This window comes from Filicampus tigris, chromosome 2, assembly GCF_054856515.1.
Source record: "Filicampus tigris isolate MCC_2025a chromosome 2, RoL_Ftig_1.0, whole genome shotgun sequence".
Lineage (NCBI taxonomy): Eukaryota > Metazoa > Chordata > Actinopteri > Syngnathiformes > Syngnathidae > Filicampus > Filicampus tigris.
This window is the reverse complement of record NC_141218.1, coordinates 21165911-21178580: the sequence shown is the minus strand read 5'-3', so window position 1 is coordinate 21178580 and position 12670 is coordinate 21165911. Positions and strand designations below refer to the sequence as shown.

Sequence of the window (12670 nt, the reverse complement as noted above, 5' to 3'; positions counted from 1 at the left end):
TGATCGAAAACAAGACTGAGGTTTCAGTCATAACAAGTATATTTAACATTATTTTAATTTACAATCACAGGTTACCTGTTTTCTGAAGCTGAGCCATGATTGGTCGTTACCTGAGCTCTGATCAACTTCAATGTCATTTTCAGTCCACATTAGTGACAAAATGGCCGCCCCCTGAGATAGCTAAAATGGGTTGATTTTGCTATATTCCAATATTAATCAGAATATCCTGTTTCAACTAGTGGGCCTGCATAGAACATATTCTTGAAAAAATATATTTGGGTTGACTTCCCCTTTAAATAGTCTCGTGATGTCCCCTGGCTAAATGCTTCTTGGGTGACACTTAAAACAGTTCTAAACAATTCACTCCACTCATGATACTAACCGCCAGTAAGTGGATGTAAATAGGAAAATTAGCCAGCTAATGAACTTTAAATAATGTTTCTGAATTATGAAACCTCTGCCGTTCGCATCTCTCACAAGACGTCAAGCACGGACGCTTTATTTATTTATTTAATTATTGGAGCCGTTATTGGAGCGGGGGACGGACTGACGGAATGTAAGGACGGGAGCGCTTTAAAAATGACGAGGACAGACGTAGTCGCAGGATAATTATTTTTAGAAATAAGGACAGAAGGATGATGATGGAAGGGTGCCCAGGTCGCAGATGGAGGACGGACCGGCAAAATAGTGTAAAGTGCCCATTTCTCTAGGTTCGTTTACTAGTGGGGCAATCGGAAAAAGTTCAGGCTATTGCCAAACAGAGGATTGGGTGACATCATGATGAAATGTCCTACCGATACTCTCATGGGCAACCTGTACAACCTGCGGCCTGTGGGGTATTGACAGCCTTTAATCGGTAAAAATCTGCATTAAAATTTGAAATGGCTTGTGATAGTATAAACCCAAACTTCAGAGTCAGGCCTCCAGTATGTGACAGGACTAATGTTTGTGTTAGTGTGTGTGTGTGTGTGTGTGTGCGTGTGTGTGTGTGTGTGTGTGTGTGCATGCACAATTGATGATTCAAAATGAGGAGAAACCTGTACATGTTCAATATCACTACAAATGGGTACTTGCTTATGTATCGTGGAAGCTCTGAGATCATTTTTTTTTGCATGAAAAAAAAAGATATTTTCTCCCTTAGCAAATAATGTTAATAGAAAGAATCTGTTGATCTGATGCCTAGTGTTTAGAATAGAATTGTAATATTATGACCACAATTATATATTAGCGTATAATGTTGAAGTTAGTTGACTTCACACATTTTTTTAACATTCATTACTGATATAAGCGTAAAAAGAAAGTTTTTTTTACATTCATTACTGATATAAGTGTAAAAAGAAAGTTAACAACTCTATAGGCTGTGCAGCTCACGTCTGATGGCAGATTACTACATTGGAGGCGTGTCTCTTCACATTAAGACTAAACACCGCTGACTTTCAGTATTCTTTGATTAGTAATGTCGACTTCTGTGAGCTATAGATAGATAGATGGATAGATTAGCCAGCGACCAGTCCAGGGGGCACCCTGCCTCTCACCCTAAAGTCAGCTGGGATAGGCTCCAGCTCACCTCTGACCCTAATGAGGGCCCACTGTAGAGAAAATGGATGGATAGTCATCGTTGCATCATTCCTTTTTATTGTGAGTGTCAGTCTGTGGTTCTGTGGTACAATCTTTGTATACTTGTTTTGTGGGGACATTGAATTTGCTCACAGCTGATATTCAGTGTGACTTTTTGTCATTGTCATCTTTGCCTAAAAACATAGTGGCCACAAAGTCCTTATAGATTTCTCCAGTGGGGTTGTGAGTGTAGTGTATTTGGTTGCCTAAAAGAGGCACGTTGACTTATGTCAGCAATTTATGAATCATTTTTACAAAATTTCCCCCATCGGGACAAAAGTAGCACACTTTATGTCCTGTGGTGTAAAAGCACAGGTGCTTATGGGAGGCCACCGCCTTAACATGATGTCACCCTCTGAGCTTTATTTTTTTCCAAGACAGGATTTAGGAGGAATGTTTATGAAAACCTCTGTGAACTCCCTCGCTTTTATTTACTGACTTGCAACATTGCTGTGCAGTACACACTATTGTGTGTGTGACCTATACGAGTCTCCCGGGGAGTCTAAAATGTTTCCCAGATGTTTACATTTTTGGCCAAAGACGTTTTTGTCATGGGACGCGTTCGCCCGACCTCATTGGTCGCTGGCTCCCTTCAGAGGAGGTAGCAGTGACGCTGGTGGTGGGAGGGGAAGAGCGAACGACAGACAAGAATCCCCCTTGGCGCCCCCTCCTCCCATCCAGTTTTCCCATGGTGGGATCACTGGGAGAGGGATAATTGGAAACTTCAATCCACTGAAAGCAATTATCCACCCAGCGTTTCCAAATATACTCCAGTGAAGTCTCGCCCTGTGCCATTTGTTTTTACACCATCCTGCCATACTTTTGCCTTCTGATATGCCCCTCGGTGTGTGCGTGTCTGTTTGTGATGTGCAAATTAGAGAATCTGTGGCTTCCCGGCAGCCTTCTTATCCCGTGACAGCGGAGTCACTCCTCCAGTGTGATCCTGCAGAGCTAAGACTCTGCCCTTTTTTTTTTTTTTTTTTTATTGACCAAAACTCCTTGGGCCTTTCTTGTCCTGCTTGTCTGAGGTCTACTCAGCCTGCTTAATGGCCCTCACTTATCGATCAGACTACACAAAAAAGACAAACTGAGCTCATAAGCTGTTTGGAAGGCAGCGCTGCTCAAGTTTCAAAGAAGCTTTCAGAACAGATGAGTCACAGACGAATACAGTGAGTTCAAATGTATTTCCTTTTTTTTAAGTTTTCTTTTGGGGAAAGTCATGGAAAATTTCCGTGATAACACATTCGGTTGTCAGAAGAAGTCACCCGACCCACTCACCTTCCTATGTCCGTTTAGTGGGTTGTTGAATGGTGAACGGCACCTACCCAACCCGCCTCGCTCCACCCACCCACCAATCTTCCTTACTACAGACCTACTGAATTCTAAATTAATCCTACATACTTAACTTTCCTACCTATCTTCCTAACCCACCCACCTACCTACCATTTCACTAACCCTATGCAATAGTTTAACCACTCACTTACCTACCGTCCTACCCTGCCCAGATAGAGTACTGCAGTTTACCTGTTATTCTGGTGTGCTGTGATTTCATTTTCCTATACAGTGTACATCATTTTAATTTCCTATAAAAACTCCTCAGTGTGCTGTGTGCATGAGACAAAATAATACTAACGGTCTGTGCAAGCTGTGGTCATTAGTGCAGTAGGTTATTTCCCTCCATTACTCTGTCATTTGACACCTGAATCGTAACCACAAGGTGGCAATGTTCATAATGCTTTGACTCCACCGTCCCACGAGACGGCTGATGGCACCAATGACATGTACACACAATTGCAGGAACCCACTTGCGAAAAAGAGAAGCAAAACTGTCTAACTTCCCCTTTTGTTGGTAGGAAACAACCGCCACTCGCTGTTGCGCGTTCCTCGCGTCTGAATCCTTGTTGGGGGAACTGCTGCTCCCGAGAGTTCCTTTTAATGGTGACAGCTGAATTCCACCCTGTTAGACATGTTGGAGGCCGCTGCTGCTGTGCGTGACGTCAGGTTGAGAGAGGGGAGAGGCAAGGGAGGTTTCACCTGCTGCCTCATTCCTCTCTTGTACTTCATGTCTGCCAAGCAACACCAACAATGACCAACAGCATTCACCATGTATGACTTTCTCCTTCAATGTGCGGATTTTCACAATTTATGGTAAAGTTTTTATGACGGAAATAGGCCTATTTTGAACACCATTCCCCTCAGGGTACAACACAGCAGGTTCACAGTATAATTGTCTCAATAATATAACTTTTTTTAATTTATCTGCGGTAACAGATGCCTACATTGCACAGTGAAAAGCATTGTACATATATTTGCTTGTTGAGGACACTGGCACCCAAGTGAAGCGTTTCTTGTTTATTCAGTAAGTGTTAAATGATTACATTAAAACAAATTGTCTGCTTTTTATATCTTAGTAAAGTATTTCGGGAGACTTATTTCAAAGTTCACTTTAAAAACGGTGTAGAGAGCTTGTTTTCATTTTCTTGTTTACATATAATTCTTGAGTGGTTTTAAAGCGGAACTCAACCCAAACACTTTTTTCCAGACTATGTTCTATGCAGGTCCACTAGTCTAAACACGCCATTCTGATTAATATTGCGTTTGTGGAATATGAGAATCCACCCATTTTTTTAGCTAGCTCATGGGGTGGCCATTTTGTCATTTCTGTCGACTGAAGATGACATCAAAGTTGCTCAGGGCTCAGCTAACGACTAATCATGGCTCAGCTTCAGAAAACAGGTCAGCCGTGATTGGTCGTTATCTGAGTCCTGAGCAACTACGATGTCATCTTCAGTAGACAGAAGTGACAAAATGGCCGCCCCCGGAGATGGCTAAAAGTGGGTTCATTTTGCTGCTTAACTTGTATTCCACAAACGCAATATTAATCAGAATGCCATGTTTAGACTAGCAGAGGCGCATAGAACATATTATTGTAAAGAACATTTTGGGGTTGACCGCTTTAATGGGCAGTACAAAAAGATCCAAACTATTGTGTAGAACACTTTTATAATTTAACAGGTTGAAGTGCAGTAATGTGCATTTGCATTTTGGTGGCGATTGGTCGCCGTTTTAGACAACAGAACTGACAAAGTGAGCAATATTACTACGCTTGCCTCCCTCCTGTGACGTAGGCCGCTGAGACCGAAAAAATAACAAGCCGAGCTCCAAAAGGGGGCGGGCCAATTTGTCGTAACTCTAATCACAAAAAAAGCCCTTAAATCACTACAGAGTTTATAGGGGGGCATTTTAGTACTGATGTCATTTTTACATTCAAACCTATTATGTAAGTGCCAATGTTAAGCTCATCTAAGTGTCCCTGTAAGGATGTTCTAAACTTGAGTTTTGTCCTTACGTGTGACCAACTGCTTTGCAATTTTCCATTTGGCTAATCTGTAGCTAGCTAAATTGATAAACGTAAATGGTATAACTAATCTAAATAGTAAACTTTTTTTGAATCACGTTCACGTATGATTGTAAAGCTTGCTCATGAACCTGCATCACTGAGGTTTAAATAAATCCAAATTAAATGTTTTTTAATTGGTCTTAAAGGGGAAGTCAACGCAAAATTTTTTTTTTCAAGAATATGTTCTATGCAAACCCAATAGTTGAAACAGGGAATTCTGATAAATATTGCATTTGTGGAATAAGTGTTAATCCACTCGTTTTTAGAAATCTGTGGGGGCGGCCATTATGTCTTCTGTCGACGGAGAATGAAACCCCAACTGCTCACAATGGCCAATCACGGCTCGGATTCAGAAAAAAGGTCAGCCTTGATTGGTCGTTGGGAGCAGTTGTGATGTCATTTTCAGTCGACAGAAGACAAAATGGCCGCCCATGAGTTGAAACAAGGCATTCTGATAAATATTGCGTTTGTGGAATAAGAGTTGATCCACCCGTTTTTAGCCATCTCCGGTGGCGGCCATTTTGTCACTTCTGTCGACTGAAAATGACATCAACTGCTCAGGGCTCAGATAACGACCAATCACGGCTGACCTGTTTTCTGAAACTGAGCAAGAATAAAAGAAGCAGAAGCTACTTCTACACTAACTACCATGCTTTCCTTCTCAATTGACAGTTAAACTGTAAATATATTGTTGATGATAATGTTTTTAAGGATTTTAGCAGGTTTTACTACCTTTCGATTAAGCAACAGCAACACAAGATGCTTGTTCTTTTTTCCAGTAAGCTAATCGCTGTCCAAGTCGATTTGAACAGCCCCTAAATACGTCTAAAATTGTCCTGCTGTTGTTATAGTGGCGGGGATTGAGTAACATTTGTGTATTTCCCCTGCTTGTGCAACACACGACATAGTCTTTGACTTTGCCTCCATCGTGATGAATCACTCTTGCAGCATGTCATGTGATTACTTAACCACATTGCTTTGATATTTTTATGATGGCTGAAAGATCGCAGTGTAGTCAGCACATTTGAGGTGTGGCTTGGGTTGACAGGTTCTATTTTCCCGGAACGGTGATATTTCTCTTTTGAGTTAATTTAATCGGGACACACACATCCTCGAGGTTTGTTTAGTGATTCAACTGCGACAAGCCAATGGCTACTAGAATCCTGGCCCTGAGTGACAAGTGTGCCGTATATGCTTGCTCCGGGTCTGCTGGTGTTGTAATAATAATGAAGTTGAGCTCTACCAGTCTGCTCATTGGAGTGAACTGGACCTGTTATGCCGTTTACAACTGAATAATGGGTGTTTACGTAGTTTTCATGGAAGACAGCTATTGGACGTGGCATAGCAATGACCTCTGTGTTATGATATCTGACTATAGAGAGCAGAGTGTCTTTTATATTTAATGAGTTGCACTCAGCTAGTGCATTTTGCTGCAGCCACTGGCCATTTTGCACTAAAGCAATTCGGGCGGTGCTTTGCAGATTGCAATGTGTTGTATTTTCATTTATCCCAATGTGTGATTCAACTGTGAAATTGTCATAACTGAATGTTTGTCCCGATTAATTTCCCGTCTCTCTCGCTGTCTTTTCTCTGTTGTGTGGCAGTGAGAACGGAGCCGCGGCATACAGAGTACCCTTAAAAAAAAATGAGATCAAAAACTTTTTTTCTGTTGTGCTGTTTGATAAAGTATGGGGAGAGATTTGTCCAAAAATTATTCACACAAATGCATCTGCAATTTTCACGTGTTTTTCAGATCCACAAATATACTGTATGTATAATTTTCACATGTGTTTTTCAGATCCATTAATACAGTATAAGCATAATTTTCACATGTGTTTTTTAATGTTATACATGTGCTTATCAAGACTTCATCTCCAGTTCATCTTTTAAAAATTGGTAATTGAAAAACGGAAAATGAGCCCTTACCTCATCTTTTATTATGTGTTTTATTTAACACAAATCGGGAAACAAAATACAACCGTAATTTGTTTCCCTCAATCTTGTCTTGCCTTCACTCGGAAGACGTTCTTCTGCTACTATCTCTTCTTCTTCTGTGTCGGTGCAGCAGTGGACCAAGAGAAGGAGAAGATCAGATAAAGGCTCATTTTCAGTATTTACTTGTAACTTTTTGATAATTATTGTGAGAAATGATGAGTCTGATCAGTCTTCACAGATGAATGTCATTAGTTATCTATTATATCAATGACAGAAAAGACATTCTTCATCATTAAAGGTAATTCGAAGACCTTTGTTATTTCACAAGTGTGTATCGCACTGGTAGCACCTCACATTGATTAGTACCTAGCTAGCAGCTAGCTGTTTCAAAAACATTGGTGACCCCTGCTTAACACTAGCTTCTACAAGCCTGTGCATCATTTTGTCATCACTGGGATGAATCAGTCACATGATTCATATACACTGTGTATATAGTTGCATCCACATTGTGCTTAATGGCACTCTGTGGTCATCCTGGGTCAGCACAGCGTATCATCTCGGGAGTGCGACTGACAGCTAAACGAGGAATTATTATTTGCACAGCGCCACAAAGGATGACTGTTCTGATGGTTCTTAGAGGTGCTGATAATGTTTGCCTCCCCCGTGGTCGTCCAGGCAGTCTTCCTCTTCTTGACCTCCGAGCCACACAAATAATGTGGCGTGTCCTCCAAAGCCCCCGTGTATCTCAGGCCCTCAAGGATGTTCTTATCAGAGTTTATGAGTCCACAGTACTCTGGCATAACTCTTAATGGAATGATCTGGATTCCCACTGATGCTTAAACAATGTCGCTCTTCTGTGGACTGCTGAAAAGACGAAATAGCGACATGTGATAGTGATCTGGTGTGTATCGGTGCAATAGCAGTTGTTCTTTCAAATGGGGACATAGGCTGACAATAAGGGGTATGTGTTTTCACATGATAAGCAGTGATATCACCCCCTCACTAAGGCACGACTCACTTATGCTTCATTCAAGCAATGAAGGCCTTTTAGGGGTTTCTATGGAATTTGATTTGAACCAACATTGTTGATTTTCCTCACTGTGCATTTGTTTTGCGGGGATTCTTTGTGTAATCGCAGGAGGAGAGACTTTTCCTTGGCATCATTAATGCATTGTATCTTTTCACCTGCTTTGGGTCGTTACCTTCATTCCACTCTGTGTCGTTCTTCAGCTAACAATATAATTGTTAATACATGTGTTCAACTGCATTTCTATATGGAAACACAATAGCAGGCAGCCAGGTGGAGGGACTATGTGGCCAGGATGGCCTGTTTTTCACCCAAAACCTCGTGGGTTCTCGGATCAGGAATATGGAACTGCGTATTCAATTTGATCTATTTGTGTAGGAGAAATAAGTAAATAACTAACTACTCTTGTCACACCTCTTTTTCCTCTGCAAACGCCCCCCTCATTCCCCCGATATCTTGGTGTGACATAAGCGGAGGAATTGGACACAATTTGTTCAGTCTAAATCATTGAATGTACATCACTTATAAGTAGAATCACATATGTGTGAAGGCCTTCGCCTTCACAAAATTAGGGTTGGGCCTCGTTTGAATTTGGGCGATTCCGATTCTGGTTCCTCGAATTGATTCCGGTTCCGAACGATTCTCGATTCCGATTTTTAATATTAAATATTTGTTTCATTAACTTTCTACTGTTTATGAATTTTCCTTTGATTTTCTCAATGTATATTTTTGACAAATATATTAATATCAAACCTATGAGCTTGAATTATCCACAAGAGAACTTTGTTTTGGAGAACCTCAATAAAATGCAATACAATAATACAGCTTATAGCATGCTACTTAACACCCATTAAAGCGTGTTAAGTAAATTTGACATGTTTCACTGAGCAGCTTGGTCTTTTTTTATGAAGTGCAGCCACTTTTGACCTGTGTCGAACATCTACATTTACATGCAGTCAATATTCGGTTTAAGGTCAAAATTCCAATTTCTGAATTATTCTGAATTCAGAAACATGTTTACGGACAGAGTGACTCCGGCATTTGAATAACCAACTGTGAACCGTGACGCAGGGCGTCGTGACTCAAACGACGTCATTTCCGCTTGTTACTTTCAACTGTCAAGAAAACATTTGATAGTCATGTCACTCACCACAGGAATGTTGCAGACAGTTTCCTCCTCGCTCCAAAGGTGTGCTTTTGTACTGCGTCTCTGAGCTTGTTTACCTCTGCTTGTGTATTTGCCGTGGGTTGCGCTCCAAATACCACACTTCTGTATACAAGCACTTTTTGTACTACAAAGACCAGGATTCCTTGCGGTTGAGCATGCGCACAGTGTCTCGATCTGTCTCTGCACGCTGGAAGAATCTATTTTTAAATGGTGCATGGTGTAAATGCCAATGTTCAGCCAATTAGAGTCCCTTTAAGTTAAAAAAAACAAACAAAATACAAGCGTTGAATGTGCTGTTTTGAATTTGAATCTCTTCAATGAGACACAATGTACATGCTCTGAGATGTACACAGAAACGAACGATACGGGTGGAAGTTGGTCTCCTAAGACCTACTCCACAGCGGTGATCTTTGATCGTCTTGACCAACTTAGCAACATCTGCAAGTGGAAATCTTCTTGCAGTTCTTTATAAACATTGCTCATGTCAATCTCCTGCATGGACTCCAGCCATGTAGACTGTGTGCCTCTGCTGTGCTGAATTTAAAGGGAATGAGATCAGCCATTTCCATTAGCTGGGAAGCAAGTTGGCTGTGTTCACGCCCACAGCGGCGCAAATACCCGTTTGTAGCTGCCATTGGCTGCGTAAACACCACAAGAAACACAATTCCACCCATGCGCACAGTTAGACCATGCTTTGTGCTACATTGTGCTACGTGCGTGTCTGTTAGTGCGTGACACTCTGCAATTCAAATGACCTTGTTGAGCCAACGAAATGTTGTAAGGCTTGCTTCCTATTTTGAATTCATTTGGGGAAATTCACATGCGATTAGCTAAACAACACTTTGTGGACTGAGTTACATTGAGCACTCACAAGTTCACTGTCACTCTAGTTCTCACTTGCATTGTCCTCATAGTTCCTCTGCTTCCAAAGAAGAAGAACGACAATGTATGCTTATTAGACAACCTGGAGAGTGAATGTAGCCTATATATGTATGAGTGTGACCCCACCAGCTACCTCAGTCATCTTGGACCTTGGATCTTGTGCAAGTGTACTTGTTCAACTGTATGTGTACACAGCAAATTTAACAGTGTTAATTCAACACGTATAGAGTTAAATTTAACACTGTGTCTGGGTGTATTTGGTCCTTATCAGAATTGGTTTTAAAGTGTATCTTAACATAGTGTTAAAAAATTTTTGTGTTAAAATAACTCAAAACTGAGTACATGTTTTACACTGGCTAACACGGCACAGTGTTAATACAATTTAACACCACGGGTTAAATAAATCTGGCGATAGTAAATATGACTCCCGGCGGTGTTGATTATTTACTCTACACAGCAAAAGGCTGAGTGTTAAAATTACTCACCACAGAGTCGATTTCAACACTTTTCTGGGTTTATATAGCGCCATACTCGACAGAGTTGAATGAACATTTTGTAAATAGTTGAACATTTTACACTGTGCCAGAGTTACTTAACAACATTATTGGTAGAGAGGTAACACCGCTAAGATAAACCTGACAACCTGGTTAGTGTTGGGAAATTTGGAGGAATGCCCAACCTCCTCCCCCGATCTGAACCTGAGTGGTTTCTGTTACTGGACTTCTGTGCTCGTCACAGATTGTTTATAACGAACACCATGTTCAAATATAAGGGTGTCTATGTGCACTTGGCACCAGGACACCCTAGGCCGCAGTTTGATGATCGACTTTGTAGTCGTATCATCAGATTTGCGGACACATGTTTTGGACACTCGGGTGAAGAGAGGGGTGGAGCTGTCAACTGAACACCACCTGGGGGAAGATGCCAGTACGACCCGGCAAACCCAAACGTATTGTGAGGGTTTGCTGGGAAAGTCTGGCAGAATCCCCTGTCAGAAGGAGTTTCAACTCCCAACTCTGGCAGAACTTTGCCCACGTCCCGGGGGAGGCAGGGGACATTGAGTCAGAGTGAAGCATTTTTCATGCCTCCATTGTTGAGGCAGCCGATCGGAGCTGTGGCCGTAAAGTGGTCGGTGCCTGTCGTGGCGGCAATCCCCGAACCCGCTGGTGGACACTGGCGGTAAGGGATGCTGTCAAACTGAAGAAAGAGTCCTATCAGGCCTTTTTGGCCTATGAGACTCCCGAGGCAGCTGACAGATACCGGCTGGCCAACCAGAAAACAGCTTTGACGGTCGCCGAGGCAAATTACTCGGCCGTGGGAGGAGTTCAGTGAGGCCATTTAAAATGACTTCCGGACGGCTTCGAGGAAATTCTAGAGGAAAGCAGTTTACCATTAACACTGTGTATAGTGGTGATGGGGTGCTACTGACCTTTATTTGTGGGTCGGTGGAGAGAATACTTCGAAGACCTCCTCAATTCCACTGACATGCCTGGCATTGAGGAAGCAGAGCCTGGAGACTCCGAGGTGGGCTCTCCTATCTCTGGGGTTGAAGTAACCGAGGTGGTTATAAAGCTCTTTGTGGCAAAGCCCCGAGGTTGGATGAGATCCTCCCAGAGTTCCTAAAGGCTCTGGATGTGGTGGGGCTGCCATGGTTGACAAGACTATACAACATCGCGTGGACATCAGGGACAGTGCCTCTGGACTAGGCTTGTCAAAAATATCGATACTTCGGTACTTACTCGATACTAAACATTTTGAACGGATACAATACTAGCTTGCTGTGGCATCGATATTACCGATACCAAACCACTGACTTCGATACCAACAGCGCTTTGCCAACGTCTGCTCCTAATGGTCTGCTGCTCCTGCACACACTGCCGAAGCCTTCCCCGTGCGCCCCTTCCTCCCTGCTCTGCCGAGTGCAGACTGCTCATCGACTTTCGGTCAGCCCCCTCCGCTCACTTCCCACGGATCTCCCCAGCGGTGGCAAGTAACGGCTGCATTATTGTATTGTCTTGAACTTGTCTTGAACTTCTCAAAAATAAGGCTCTTGTGAAAAATAATACTAGATAATAATGCAAAAAAATGTATTAAAATAAATGCTGGTTAAAAACAGCCCTTTGAGTAATCCATGGTAAAGTTCACAAATAGTAAAAAGTTCATGAAATTGAAGAACAGAGAAGTTCATGTGATTTTTCCCAAAATAAATCCTTTTTTTTTTTTTGTTAAGAATCGGAATTGTGAATCGTTAGGAACCAGAATCGAATCAAAACATCGGAACCGGAATCGTCCACATTCAAACGATGCCCGACCCTACCTGCTACTGTTCTGGATAGCCAATAACTGAAAGTATTTTTATTTATTTTATTTTATTTTTTTATTATTACTATTATTATTATCTATGACTTGTTGGTTTGCCTTAATAGATAAACATGTGGGTCTAGACACTCAGACAACTTACAGATTTTGTTGTCAATTTATGTTACTTTAAGTGGTGGGTGTTATTCTTTTTCACTACCTCAAACAACTTGAAAATGATGTGCCATTGGTGTTGAACAGTATGGTTATTTCTTTGCACTAGTTCATACAATTTATATATTAATAATTGTTTTTTTGTGTGTTTTGTTCTTTGCACTACTTC

At 41.7% G+C, this 12670-nt stretch overlaps 1 protein-coding gene across 1 annotated transcript in view; it reads left to right on the top strand.

The window, feature by feature from the left end:
* Positions 1 to 12670, top strand: part of elf1 (E74-like ETS transcription factor 1) — a 61353-nt gene that overhangs the window by 859 nt on the left and 47824 nt on the right. The gene's annotated exons all lie outside the window — the stretch shown is intronic.